Source organism: Dipodomys spectabilis, unplaced genomic scaffold, assembly GCF_019054845.1.
Source record: "Dipodomys spectabilis isolate Male_0828 unplaced genomic scaffold, ASM1905484v1 ptg000069l, whole genome shotgun sequence".
Classification (NCBI taxonomy): Eukaryota; Metazoa; Chordata; class Mammalia; order Rodentia; family Heteromyidae; genus Dipodomys; species Dipodomys spectabilis.
Genome location: NW_024870746.1, coordinates 3,810,001 through 3,822,151, shown reverse-complemented (window position 1 = coordinate 3,822,151; position 12,151 = coordinate 3,810,001). Strand labels below are relative to the sequence as shown.

At 40.1% G+C, this 12,151-nt stretch overlaps 1 pseudogene; it reads left to right on the top strand.

Annotated features, from left to right (window-relative positions):
* Positions 1 to 1,577: 1,577 nt before the first annotated feature.
* Positions 1,578 to 9,205, top strand: LOC122109243 (annotated as a pseudogene).
* Positions 9,206 to 12,151: the final 2,946 nt, after the last annotated feature.

Sequence of the window (12,151 nt, the reverse complement as noted above, 5' to 3'; positions counted from 1 at the left end):
AATTGACTTTCTCAGTAATGTGTGAAAATCTATTAAGTTCCTAATTTAGTCCAAAGTCAAAGCTAAGCTAATTCTGATATTTAAAATATGATTGTCCACCTTGGGCCAGAATGAAGTCACACATTCCTCCAGTTAACAAATATTTAAACCTAACTTGATAATTAATCAAAATTGTCATGGACAGAGAGAATATTGTTCTTCTCAATGTTAGTAACTTGATGTTTGACATGACTCTCAATCTTGTAAGCATCAACTAACTACTAAATAATGCAAGTGTTTGATTTATTTCTGGCCATGATTCTATTCCACTGGAGGAAAAAGGGAGCTGGTTATTGGATTTCAGCATTGTGAGATGGAGTGTTTGCGATCTGTTTTCCAGCAGCGTACTGCTGAACTCCACGCTCAGAAACAGTTAAGATGATAGATTTTATGTTATGTATTTTTGGACAATAAAAATACAAAACTCTATTCCAAAAGTCAATTTTTGTACCAATTATGATTATAAAACATTTATATACTCTGAGAGGAAAAGTGCTTTTCCTTTTGAATGAAAAAAGCTGCATTAAAGTCTATAATTTACAAAGCAGCTGTCGAATTGTAGTAAAACCTGGCTGAAAGCTCCTTGTTTTTATTCATATAAATATATTCCTTCCAACACTTTTCTGTTTTCTGCCTGTCGTAATCTTAGTAACCCTAATTTTCTTAGTTCTCAAATTTAACTACTTTCTGGTCCGTAAGGTGCCTGTAATTAAAAAATTAAACAACAGGAATTGGGAAGTACACAATCAGACAGGATATTTCTACTGTGTAAAAAATGACCCAGAAGGCTTTGCAAGTTGACCTGGATAAATATTAAGCAGCGGGCAATACAATATCCTAAAATGAGCTTGAAGCTTAAAGCCATCAAAACCTTTCATTTCATGCCTCAGTAGCAAGCTGGTTCATTTGCAAAGTTCTGAATTACAAATATCTTAGTGGTTGCAGTGGTGCATATTTTAATTCCAGGATTCCAGGATTGTGAGGTTGAAGCACACGTGGGAGACAAAATGAGATTCTGTCTCAAAGCAAATTTATAGATCTGTTAAACTAAATCCTTGTGTAATATAATATTCTTATATTAATAAGAAATTATCTTCTCTTGAAAACCTCAATTCCAATAAAATCAAATGCGTAGGTTGTATAAGCTGCAAGAATGTTAACTTTTGTGAACAAATACAATTAGAACAGTATCATCTGCAAGAGGAGATGGCCCAGTACAGTGAACGCAGCCAGTCCCACAAACATAAGCATTGTATGCTTTCTCTCACTTGTAGAAGTTGAAGTGTGCGTGGGAGAAACAAAAATAAAAGCAAAAATTAGTTCATAAAAACAGAACAGGGACTGCCAGGGAGATGTATGGGAAAGGGGTTGGGGGATGAGAGGGAGTAATGGAGGGAAGAATATAATCAAAGTACATTGAATATATGCATGGGAATGTCTTCATGAAACTTCTTACTGTATACAATTCACACCTTACCCTGTGTCCCACATAACGCGACCCTCCAAGTCCTGTGTTTTGATAGTCTGTAAAAGGGACAATGATGGATGAGGTGACTGATCAAGATACACTGGGCACCTAATTAGACATATTAAATTATAACTCCCTTGAACAACCATTTGAAGATTACAAAAGATTTAAATGAAAAAAAGATTAAAAAGTTTTATGTTGGAAGATCGCCTTCATAACTAAGAAACAATAATTTAACATATGGCTATAATTAATTCATCCATCTAGCAAATGTTTTTAAACACTGCCAACTGCATTATAAGTAACATAACAGTATAATTAGCACTCCTCACCAACCTCTGAAGTTAAGATTCTGACAGAGCAAACATTACTTTAAGGTTGCCACTTTAAAAAATATTGTTTTGCTAGGCACTAGTAGCTCATGCATATAATCCTAGCTACTTGGAAGTCTAAGATCTGAGGATTGTGGTTCAAAGCCAGCCTGGGGCTGGAAAGTCCCCTGAAATTAACCACTGGAAGCAGAGTGGTAGAGCGCCTGTGCAGACACACACATACACACCCAAGGTTGTTTTTTTTTTTTTTTTTTTTGGGTCCGGTCATGGGGCCTGAACTCTGGACCTGGGCGCTGTCCCTCAGCGCTTCAGCTCAAGGCTAGCGCTCTACCACTTGAGCCACAGCACCACTTCCGGCTTTTTTCTTTTTTGCTTATGTGGTGCTGAGGAATCGAACCCAGGGCCTCAGGCATGCAAGGCAAGCGCTCTACCACTGAGCCACCTTCCCAGCCGCCCAAGGTTGTTTTAAGTAGGATAAAAAAATACAGTTGTTTGGGGCTGGGAATGTGTCTTAGTGGTAGAGTACTTGTCTAGCATGCGTGAAGCCTTGGGTTCCATTCCTCAGTATGAAATAAACAGAAAAAGCTGGAAGTGGTGCTGTGGCTCAAGTGGTAGAGTGCTAGCTGTGAGCTAAAAGAAGCTCAAGGAGAGTGCCCAGGCCCTGAGTTCAAGTCCCAGGACTGGGAAAGAAAGAAAGAAAGAAAGAAAGAAAGAAAGAAAGAAAGAAAGAAAGAAAGAAAGAAAGAGAAACACAGTTGAATATTATAACACAATGCATCACACTGAAACTTAATTGGCCTGGGTATAAATGTTTTTCTCCTCTACAGATTCAATGTTCCTTGAAAAAAATGAATGCATGATCATCTGCTGCACATTCATGTCAGGTTTCTCCCTCCCTCCCTCCCTCCCTCCCTTCCTCCCTCCCTCCCTTCCTCCCTTCCTTCCTTCCTTCCATCTTCCAGTGCTGGTCCTGGGGCTTGAACTCAGGACCTTTTTGCTCTCACTTGGCTGTTATTGAAGCTCTACCACTTGAACCACAGCTTCATTTTCATCTTTTTGGTGGTTAATTGGACATAAAGGTCTTATGGACTTTTCTGTCCATAGTTGCTTCTATCTGTGACCTTGAGATCTCAATCTCTTGTTTAGATTACAGGTGCGAGTCACCAGTGCCAAGCTCCTGGGCTTTTTTGAAGGGCACCCTTCTTCCAGGCAAAGTGTGCTAAGATAATCATAGCTGTCGCTTTCCCAGATTTTGAGTAAACCATTCTGGCACCTTTCTTTTTCAAGTCTCTTCTTCCCAATGACTCTTTTCTCCCCATTCTCTGCCATCTTTTGCTACAGGATTGGAGAGTCTGTGTCTTTCTGATTCATTCAGACCTCATCCTTTAAAAATATTTTAAAAAATATTATTTATTTTTATTGTGAAAATACTGTACAGAGGGGTTACAATTACATGGGCAAGATAATGAGTACATTTCTTATCAAGCGTTGTGGCCTCCTCCTTTGTTTCCCCTTCCCATCCCTTCCCATCCTCCCCCCCCCCCCCGCCCCCCCCTCAGACCTCATCCTTTTACAACTACTCTTGGATACAAAATACCATCTCAGGTTGGCTGGGTGAGTTGCCAGGTCACAGCTGGAGCAGCAGCCCTGGCACCCTCATCTTCCAGGGGAAACTACAGCAACACGGAATAGATTAACCTGCAAGAGTTTTTCCAAGTGAACGTCAGAGCTCAGGTAGTTAATACCTATACCAATCGACTTTGTTCTGAATCTAAGTCCACTTCCCTCCAGGAGGAATGGGGAAATAGGGAGGAGTAGCTCAATGAGTTTCTCAGCCCTGGGCAGCATCCCACTCTCTCTTCTGAATCTTTTTCCACTCCACCAGCATAAAATTGAAATTGCATACTCTGGGCAGGTGCTTCAAAGCCAGAGTGGTTATCCCAAACTTTAGTCTCTTGCTCTTTCTGAAGATCTTTTGAAGTAGGCTATGTCCTTAAACATGAAGCCTGACAGAAGTAATGTCATTTATTCCCTAAGGGAAGAGGCCCCTGATCCAAGAGCTGTAGTCTGCTTAGAGGGGCTGCAGGAAACCACAAGTTGTTTTTGCTCAGTGAGTGCTGCAAAAACAAAAACAAAAACAAACCCAAATGTTTCATTTGCCCAGTATTCTGGGGAATAAGTCTAGATGTGCTACCAACGCTCGTTTTCACTTCTGTACATGCTATGCAAGGAAAAACCTTTCCCACATTGCTTGCCAAAAAGAATGTGGTCCTTCTCTTTAAAAGACTAACCGAGCTGTCTTGGGGCTCATGATTTGGGAAGCCTCTTCCCCCACATGCAGTCGCCAGCCTTTACAATAAAGACTCCTATAATTTGGTTTATTAATTGTGGCGTCCTTTGTTTTCTTACTGATTGGGTTACAACATTTTCTCATTGATTGTAAGGTTATATTTTTCTTAGAAGTCTCTGGTGGCCATGGTTTTCAACTTCCAGTTGTATATCTTCAACCTTCTTACTGTTTGCCTCTTTAGTAGACTCTGTCTTTTTTTTGTGTGTTGAATGAGTATATTTATTTCCCCTTACAATATTGATTACTGAAGATTACATTTTAAAAGATGGAACGATAGTTCTTTCAAGTTTTCTACAATTGTACCAGTACAGTTTTGAATACAGTGCAGATTAAAGAGTTGAATTGATAAATGTCTGTATATGGCTATCTGCTTGGGTGTCACATTTCTTTTTATTTTATTTTTTTATTTTTATTGTGAAAATACTGTACAGAGGGGTTAAAATTACATGGGCAAGATAGTGAGTACATTTCTTATCAAGCATTGTAGCCTCCTCCTTTGTTTACCCTTCCCATCCCTTCCCAGCCTCCCCCCGCCCCCCCAAGCCTCCCCACCCCCCCCCCCCCCAAAGTTGTAAAGTTCATTTTCAAAATGACAACTTGTACTTCTCATTGTTGCAACGGGTCCACCTGTATCCTTATTTAAACGACTTGTTTTTCCCCTTCCCTTCCACAAATTATACCGACATTAAATACAGTGAAAGCAGGGGTTACACTGTGGGGGAAGGACATACAAAGCAACAAAGAAATAATCTTATAAATGTGTTAGAAACAAATGCATGAAAGAAAAAAAACATTAAAATACATATCTAAGGGTTCATTTTCCTAACATCACATATCTGACCTTTTCTGCTTGACTCATACATATACTAGATATTGCAAATAAGGGAAATCATGGGACCTATGTTTCTTTGGGCTTGGTTTACTTCACTTAATACAATTTTTTCCAAGTCTTTCCATTTCCTAACAAATGGGGCAATGTCATTTTTTCTGATGGAGGCATAGAATTCCATTGTGTATATATACCACATTTTCTTGATCCATTCATCTACTGAGGGGCATCTGGGTTGGTTCCATATCTTAGTTGTGGTAAATAATGCTGCAATAAACATAGTTGTGCTGGTAGCTTTAGTGTGGTCTTGTTTGTAAGCATTTGGGTAAATGCCCAAAAGTGGGATTGCTGGGTCATAGGGGAGCTCTATGTGAAGTCTTTTGAGAAACCTCCATACTACTTTCCAAAGTGGTTGAACAAGTTTACACTCCCACCAACACTGAAGTAAGGTTCCCTTCTGTCCACATCCCTTCCAGCATCTGTTGTTAGAGTTCTTGATTATAGCCATTCTAACTGGGGTGAGGTGGTATCTCAATGTTGTTTTGATTTGCATTTCTTTTATGGCTAGGAGGTTGAGTATTTCTTCATGTGTCTATTGGCCATCCTTCTTTCTTCTTCAGAGAAGTTTCTCTTTAAGTCTTTAGCACACTTATTTATTGGGCAGTTGTTTCTTTGAGGATTTGTTGTTGGGGGATTTAATTTTTTGAGTTCCAAGTATATTTTAGATCTGAGACCCTTGTCTGTTGTATAGCTAGTGAAGATCTTCTCCCAATCTATGGGCTTTCTATTGATCTTGCTAGCTATGTCCTTTGCCATGCAGAAGCTCTGCAACTTTATGCAATCCCATTTTTCCAATCTTTCTTTGATTTGTTGTGTTTCCGGGTCTCTATTAAGAAAATTTCAGCCTGAGCCAAGGAGACCTAGGGTTTCTCCTATTCCATCCTGTAATGTTTTCAGAGTGTCTGCTTTGACTCCGAGATCTTTGATCCATTTGGAGTTGATTCTGGTGCAGGGTGATATATAAGGATCTAGCTTTTGTTTTCTACAAGTAGTTAACCAGTTTTGCCTGGACTATTTACTGAAGAGGCTGTCTTTCTTCCATTCTATTTTTTTTAGCTCCCTTATCAAAGATTAGATGGCTATAGGTCTGTAGGTTCATTTCTGGGTTTTCAATTCTATTCCATTGGTCCTGAGGTCTGTTCTTATGCCAGTACCAAGTTGTTTTGATTACTATGGTTTTATAGTAGAGTTTGAAATTTGGTATTGATATTCCTCCAGCAGTGTTCTGTCCGTTGAGGAGCGTTTTTGCTATTCGGGGTCTTTTATTGTTCCATATGAATTTTTGGATTGCCTCTTCTATTTCCTTGAAGAATGAGGTTGGAATTTTGATAGGTATCGCGTTGAATTTGTAGATAGCCTTGGGAAGTATTGCCATTTTCATGATGTTAATCTTTCCAATCCAGGAGCATGGGAGGTTTTGCCATTTTCTAAGTTCTGTTTTGATTTCCTTTTTCAAGATTTTAAAGTTTTCATCATAGAGGTCCTTCACTTCTTTAGTTAAGTTAATTCCTAGGTATTTTATTTTTTGTGGGGCTATTACAAATGGAGTTGCTTTCCTAATTTCAGCTTCACTTTTCTCATTGTTGGCACACAGAAAAGCCATTGATTTTTGGGGGTTAATTTTATAACCTGCTACTTTGCCAAAGTTTTGAATCAGCTTGAGTAATTTGGGAGTGGAGTCTATGGGATTCTTTATATACAAGATCATGTCATCTGCAAAGAGGGAGAGTTTTATTTCTTCTTTCCCTATTTGGATCCCCTTTATGTTTGCATCTTGTCTTATTGCTGTAGCTAGGCATTCTATTACTAGATTGAAGAGAAGTGGAGAGAGTGGACATCTTTGTCTTGTTCCTGAGTTAAGAGGAAATGGCTTTAGTTTTTCACCATTAAGTATAATGCTGGCTGTAGGTTTGTCATATACAGCCTTTATTGTATTGAGGAATGTTCCATGGATTCCTAATTTTTCCAAAACCTAAAGAAATAATCTTATAAATGCTTTAGAAACAAATGCATGAAAGAAAAAAAACATTTAAATACATATTTTAGGGTTCATTTTCCTAACATCACCTTATCTGACCTTTTCTGCTTGACTCATACATATACTAGATATTGCAAATAAGGGAAACCATGGGACCTATGTTTCTTTGGGCTTGGTTTACTTCACTTAATACAATTTTTTCCAAGTCTTTCCATTTCCTCACAAATGGGGCAATGTCATTCTTTCTGATGGAGGCATAGAATTCCATTGTGTATATATACCACATTTTCTTGATCCATTCATCTACTGAGGGGCATCTGGGTTGGTTCCATATCTTAGCTATGGTAAATAATGCTGCAATAAACATAGTTGTGCTGGTAGCTTTAGTGTGGTCTTGTTTGTAAGCATTTGGGTAAATGCCCAAAAGTGGGATTGCTGGGTCATAGGGGAGCTCTATGTGAAGTCTTTTGAGGAACCTCCATACTACTTTCCAAAGTGGTTGAACAAGTTTACATTCCCACCAACAATGAAGTAAGGTTTCTTTCTGTCCACATCGCCTCCAGTATCTGTTGTTATTAGAGTTCTTGATTTTTGCCATTCTAACTGGGGTGAGGTGGTATCTCAATGTGGTTTTGATTTGCATTTCTTTTATGGCTAGGAAGGTTGAGCATTTCTTCATGTGTCTATTGGCCATCCTTCTTTCTTCTTCAGAGAAGTTTCTCTTTAAGTCATTTGCCCACTTATTTATTGGGCAGTTGTTTGAGGATTTGTTGTTGGGGGATTTAATTTTTTGAGTTCCAGGTATATTTTAGATATGAGACCCTTGTCCGTTGTATGGCTAGTGAAGATCTTCTCCCAATCTGTGGGCTTTCTATTGATCTTGCTAGCTATGTCCTTTGCCATGCAGCTCTGCAACTTCATGCAATCCCATTTGTCCAACCTTTCTTTGATTTGTTGTGTTTCTGGGTCTCTATTCAGAAAATTTCGGCCTGTGCCAAGGAGACCTAGGGTTTCTCCTATTCCATCCTGCAATGTCTTCAGAGTGAGTAGACTCTGTCTTTACAGTCATCGCTGCCATTGTATGTCAGTCACCTTGCCTGGCTCTATACCTAGCTCACTCACGTCATGTCCTTCTTGTTCACAGCATTTCTGTCATCACATTGAGCAATTGTCCTTCCGCATGCTCTTTATCTCTTTCTCACTCCCTTGTGACTACCACTTCCACTTTCTTTGACTCTTTCATCCAACCAAGCTGTTTCATTTCCTTAATTCCCTAACACATTTCTCATCTGTTTCTATTTATCCCTTATTTCCTCTCATTCTGTTAAAATTTTCTTTTAATCCTTCTCTCCTCTAATGAAAACTCTTTCTCAGCTCCCTTTGAGTCACAAGTGTCAATAGGCTGCTAGCTGCACTATGCGGAAGACTTAGTAGGATTCCTGGATGTAGCTTATCAAGGCCCTGATTTCCTGAGCTTCTAGAACAATTCATGATTACCATCTCCAAAAGGTGAGAAAAGGGCCCAGCTAGCTGGCAGACTACTCAATCTAGACAACAACTACATGAAAACAGTGCATAGATTTCTCAGTGATAACTGCCCACATTTGCTCCTGAGTCTGCTTGAAGCAGGGAAGGCTCATCTCCAGAGAAAAGATGGGTTCTGTACCCCACTCTCAAGCAGTTTTCCTTTTTAATACCATTCCCTTTCCTCTTCCAATGAGGATAAGGAGGCAAGCAGGAGTGGGAATGATATTTCTGTTTGGGCTAACATGGAGATTTGACTTTAAGATTGTGTTAGTCCTTATCTGAGCATCATTCCTGTCCTTTACAGTGAAGTCTTGAAGCCTGGCTATCCAGTGGCTCTAGTCCTGGGCCTGGTTGTCTGCAGCTTGTGTGTCATGTCTTTGGCTTCTACCCAAAGCCTGTATGGGAAATGTGGTTGTGGGGTGAGGAGGAGCAGCTGGACACCCAGAAAACTGACGTCATGCCCAATGCGGATGGGACGTGGTATCTGTGAGCAACCCTGGCAGCTGAGGAGGCGGAGAGCCTGTCTTGTCCAGTGAAGTACAGCAGTGCAGGGGGGTAGGACATTGTCCTCTATTGCGGTGAGAGAGAAATAGAGCCTGGGGTGGAATGGGAGGAGCCCTAGTTGATTAACTTGGAAGACTTAAATATGAAGGATCAGTCGATTCAGGAGGGTTTTCTGGGTTGGATGAAGGATTCCTCTCCAAAGAAGGAAGAGAGAGGTAAATAGGAAAAAAAAGGTAACAGTGAGGAAGCTACTCAATTGAACCAGGTTAATGCAGTCAAACAGGGAACAGAGGGATTAAAAGACACGATTGATTTGAAAGAACACCTTTTGTGTCCACTGGAATCTACAGGATGATCCTATTCCAAGGGTTGGAACTTCTTGGCAGTGCTAGTGGCCCTGGTTCTTCATATGGACCTTACATTTTGGGTCAGAAAACACTGGTTAGTTTTAAATACCTATCCTTAATGTTTATCTCTTCTCCCTCATTTGTCTTCCCATCACGTTTGCTTTAACCTACACAGTTTTCCTTCTCCTTTCTCCCTCGATCCTCGTTTTCCTCAACTCCACCTTTTTCTTCTTGGTGTCAGTGCTGAGATTTGATCTTAGCTGTGTGCACGTGCTTAGGCTGGTGTGATATCTCTGGGCCACACCTGCAGCTGTGTGTTTCATTGGTTATTTTTAGGATGGGATCTGGCTTTCTATGTGGACATGAGCCATAGCAACAATCCCTCTACTTTTAGACTTCTCCTCATTTGCTAGGATTGCACCAGTACACCATGGCTCCCAGGGTCCCTCCTTGGAGATGTAGTTTCACAATCATTCTGCCTGTACTGACATGGCAACCACAATCTTCACAGTCTCAGCCTTACATGTATTTTGGGATAATGGGTACATACCACTGCTCTGAGTTTCAGATTGAGAAAGGGTTCTTATGAACTTTTTTTGTGTAGGCTGTTCTCCTTATGTGTTTGTCTACAGTCGCAGTTCTTCTATTTTCAGCCTCCCGAGTAGCTAGAATGATAGGCACACGCCACTTGCACCCAGCTTATCTTCAACTTATTTTTATTTTTTCAGATATTAACCTTTATCTTATTTATTTTATTTTTTTTTAATTTTAATTTTATTTTATTTGAGAACATACTGTACAGAGGGGTTACAATTACATGGGCAGGATAATGCGTACATTTCTTAACAAGCATTGCAGCCTCCTCCTTTGTTTACCCTTCACATCCCTTCCCAGCCTCCCTCCCCCCCCCCACCCAGTCATACCCCCCCCCCCCCACCGACATTGTAAAGCTGGTTTTGACATGACATTTTGTACTTCTCATTGTTGCAACAGGTGCACCTGAATCCTTAAACGACTTGTTTGTCCCCGTCTCCTCCACATGTTATACTGACATCAAATATAGTGAAAGCGGGAGTTACACTGTGGGGGAGGGAATCTTGTTTATTTTAAATTATTTTTTTTCCTCTATGGTTTGACTTACCTTACAGTTTTAAAAAAAAGAATACCAGGAAACAGGACTTCACAGGGAGGAGGGTAGACAAATGGAAAGAGGAAGTGTGGGCAAAGGCAGTCCTAACATTCAATGTATACATGTGAAAATAGAGCTAGGGAAATTGAGGGGACAGGTGGGGTTGGGAGAGATGGGGGAGAATGATGAAAAAAGTGACATTGATTAAGATGCATTATACTTAGAAACTGACATGTTGAATTGAAACTCCTTTGTACAACTACTTAAAAATAATAAACAATAAACAAAATAAAAAATCACCTTCAACTTTTTTTTTTGTTTGTGGTGGGGCTTGAACTCAAGGCTTAGGTGCTGTTCCTGAGCTTTTTTTGCTCAAGGCTAGAGTTCTACCACTTTGAGGCACAGTGCCACTTCCTGTTTTCTAGTTCTAGTTCTAATTGGAGATAAGAGTCCCATGGGCTTTCCTGCCTTGGCTGCCTTTGAACCGTGATCCTCAGATATCAGCTACCTGAGTAGCTAGGATTATAGGTGTGAGCCACTGGCATCCAGCAGTTCCACAATCTTGAGAGTAGAATATATGCTTTTTTTTTAAAAAATAAAAACAACGTTATCTTTGCTGCTGCTGTTTTTAATGTACTATGTGATTTTTGTTTCTTATGTTCTTCCCTCATGGTATAACCCCTGTTTTCACTGCATTTACATTGTATATACATATACAATACAAAAAAAGCATATAATTTGGGGAGGGGAAGGGAAATAACAAAATGCTGAAACAAGGATACAGGTTGACCCATTGTAACAATGAGATGTACAAGACACTATGTTGAAAACAAACTTTACAACTTAGGGGGAGAGAGGGAAGTGTTGGGGAGGTGGGAAGGTAAGGGATGGTAGGGGAAAAACAAAGGAGGGGGTAATAATGCTTGATAGGAAATGTACTCATTACTCTTGTAACTGTAACCCCTCTGTACAGTATCTTTACAATAAAAAAAACAACAACTATGTATCCATGGCAAAGTGCCTTGACTGCATGTAACATCTTCTCAACAAAATTCTGTGTTGGATTTATATGAAATAGATAACCTTTAAAAATTGTCTCCTTGGGGTTGGGAAGGTGGCTCAGTGGTAGAGCGCTTGCCTTGCATGCATGAGGCCCTGGGTTCAATTCCCCAGCACCACATAAACAAAAAGCTGGAAGTGGTGCTGTGGCTCAAGTGGTAGAACGCTAGCCTTGAGCTGAAGAGCTGAGGGACAGTGCCCAGGCCCAGAGTTCAGGCCCACGACAGGACCCCCCCCCCAAAAAAATTGTCTCCTTTCCTGACACCTGTATTTTAATTGAGGCAGCTTTTTGACATTCTTTTAATTAAAAGTCTACTCCCACAGCCAACAAATATCACATTTCAATAATTCTATTGCCTATTTTTGTCTTCTGAATCTCCAACAAGAAACCAAATTCTGACTCTTGCCGCTTGTATTATTCAAGAGTAAGCCGGAATCAGAGAGGAATTATTGTTCCAATGATTCCAAAGTAAGAGCGGAGGGCAGGGTGCAGGCCTTTGCTACTCTATGCATTTCAGGGATAAGAACA